Below are 2,887 nucleotides of genomic sequence, written 5' to 3'. Positions count from 1 at the left end.
GAGGGGTAATGGGCACAAGCTTGAACATAGGAAGTTCCATCTTAACATGAGAAGGAACTTCTTTACTTTGAGGGTAGTGGAGCACTGGCACAGGCTGCCCAGAGAGGTGGGGGAGTCTCCCACTCTGGAGACATTCCAAAACCGCCTGGACGCCGTCCTGTGCAACCTGTTGTAGGTGCCCCTGCTCTGGCGGTGGGGTTGGACTAGATGATCTCCAGAGGTCCCTTCCAACCCTGACCATTCTGTGATTCTGTGATCTCATGTCAACTTTGAGTCCTTTCCCTGGTGGCCCTGAGCTTAAGCTCCTCTGTCTAGCGGCTCTCCAGCCATGATGTGTCCAGACCTGAGCTGTTTCAGTCCCTGGGCCAGCCAGGCTGTGTGCCCGCAGCCCTGCTCGGAGCTGGGCGTTCAGAACCGCAAACACGCAGGTGCTGCTGTCAGAACGGCTGCTCAGGCTGTTTCTGCGCTCAGAAACCTTCTGGATGAGCTGATGTGTTCCCCTAGATTGGTGCTGCCCGAGTGAAGCACCAAAGGAGAGGATGTTTTCCTTTGCAAAAGTGGGTTTCTTCTCAGCGCATCTTTCATTTGCTGCCAGATGGGTTTGTCTCAGGATCGCTCTGGCTGAGGAGCAACTGATGCTTCCTCCCTGCTATGAACGTGCTGGCCAAGTTTCCTCCAAACTTTGAACAGACTGGATTGTCATAGGAACAAGCAGAATTATTTTCTCCAGTCCTAAAAGCATTTGTTATTTCTGAAGTCTCTCTAGTTTCCACACACTCTTTTTAGAACAGGGATGGTAGCAATGCTGCACAGCCTCATGCAGAAGGGTAAATCCCAGTCCTGGATGGAGCACCCGGAGCCGCAGGGCCCTCGGGGGCTGAACCGAGAGGCAGTTTTGCTCAGTGGAGTTAAAAACTGTTTGAATTGTCATGTACCTGCTGTCTTGTTCCTGCTGCGAGGCACCAATCTCAAGAAGGTTTGGTTTTAAACCTTCTTCCTGGTCATTGAAGAAAGTTTTTGATAAAGGACTTAGAATCAGCCTCTGTGGAGTCCTCTAAAATGGCTCTGGTTAGTGGTGATCTCATGTGAGTAATTTGTATTGAGAGATAACAGGTTTTAGACCATTTACCTTGTGCTCTATTGATGTTTTATCATGCCAGTTTTTAATCAAAATGTTTTGTGGTATGTCCTGTGCCCTTCTATGTGCAATTATTTTCCTTAACCCAGTGAAGCTGCCAACGCTGCCCACAGGTTATGTGACGACGGCTCATCACCGTGAATGCAGAGCGAAGGACGGTGCCGGGAGGGCTCCTGGTGACCCCTTTGGAGCCAGTGGGGGCTCCTGGCCCGGCAGCCATGGCGCCCTCCAGGGGGACGGTCAGAGCCAGGACTGCCTGAAGTCCAGGGGGGTCAGTGGGAGCCCCCCCAGCAGCCACGGGTGCTGCTGCCCACAAGGCTTGTGACCTGCTGTGGGATGATGTGGGGCCGGAGGGACAGCTACGGGCTGTGTGGGGGTGGGAGGGACTGCGGGGGGACGCACAAGTCGGGGAAATAGCATAAAAGGGGCCAATTGTGTGTAAAAAGAAATAATAATGGATCACCACAAAGGGATCGTCTCCTCTGGCCATGTTCCTGGGTGCGTGGGCTCTTCCTGTTGTGCACGGGGTGTGTGGGGCTGAGCAAAGGGAGAGCACAGCACCTGTGTGCTGGGGAGGGACGCGTGCCTCGGTGTGTACCTGCCAGCGAACATCAAGCTGGATGTGTGGGTGAGCAGGTGAAGAGGTTTGGGAGCCATGTTTTGGTGCGGCCTGGGACGGATCCTGGAGACACCAGACGTCTGAGATGGATTACTAGAGGCAGTGGGAAGCCCAGGCCATGAGGTGACATGAGAAGCTCGGCCACAGGCACAAAAGAGGCACAAAAAAGCAACAGCCAGGAGGGGTAACTTGACCAATAATGGTCCCTCCACGCTGGCCTGGCTGCAGGACAGAGCCCTGGTGGGGATCAGGACCTACAGCCTCGAGCTGCTTGGCCCCAGAAGCCTGGGGAGCAGGGGCAGCTGCTCCCACCCCACCACCACCACCTGTCCAGGGCATTCCTCGGGGGCAGCCTGGTTGCCCACAGGCAGGGTGGGAGGCCACAACGACCCCTGTGCACAGAGGCACCAGGTTGGCCACCACCACCTTGTCCTCATCCACACGCAGAAATGGATGCCCTGCAGCTCATGCCAGCATCCCACGGGGTGTGGAGGGATGATGGTGCAGAACATGGAGCACTACAGCTATGGTGGTGGTCAGGGCCAACTGCGGCTCCTCGCCCCCAGCCAGGGGCTGCTGTGGGCAGGTATGCAGGGCCCTGTCACCCCAGTGCCACCAGGGAGGGAGCAGCCGCGGGAGCCCAGGTGCCCCCTCCAGCTGGGAGAAGCCACAAGACCTCCAGCGGCATCTTCTCTCCTGCTTTGGTGCAAGTGCGCATTGCAAGAATCCAGGAAGGTCTCAATCCTGCAACACCCCGTGTGCGACAGCAGCACCCACAGCTGTCCCAGGGCACAGCACTTCTCTCCAACAGCCCCAGGACCCCCTCACACGCTGCCGGAGCAGCCAGGGACGCAGAAACACAGACATGGGTCAGCACAGCAAGACCTGTGCGCTCCCCAGCTCTGCCCCACGCAGCGCACGGCCTCCCACCCTTGAGGGCTGCTCTGGGCCCTGGCTGCAGCTCTTCTGCACCACGCTTGAGGTCTGTCTGCCGGAACCCCCGTCCTGCCCCCAGGAAGGTAGTAGAGGGCACGCAGGACGCATGGGTGCCACACACTGTGCTCCAGGGGCTGGCCCCTACCCGAATTGCTGGCTGAGGGTTCGCAGCAGCATCCCCCCCCTGCAGCCGC

Source organism: Charadrius vociferus, unplaced genomic scaffold (genome assembly GCF_000708025.1).
Source record: "Charadrius vociferus isolate BGI_N301 unplaced genomic scaffold, ASM70802v2 scaffold2044, whole genome shotgun sequence".
In the NCBI taxonomy this organism is placed as follows: Eukaryota; Metazoa; Chordata; class Aves; order Charadriiformes; family Charadriidae; genus Charadrius; species Charadrius vociferus.
This window is presented reverse-complemented; position numbering follows the sequence as displayed.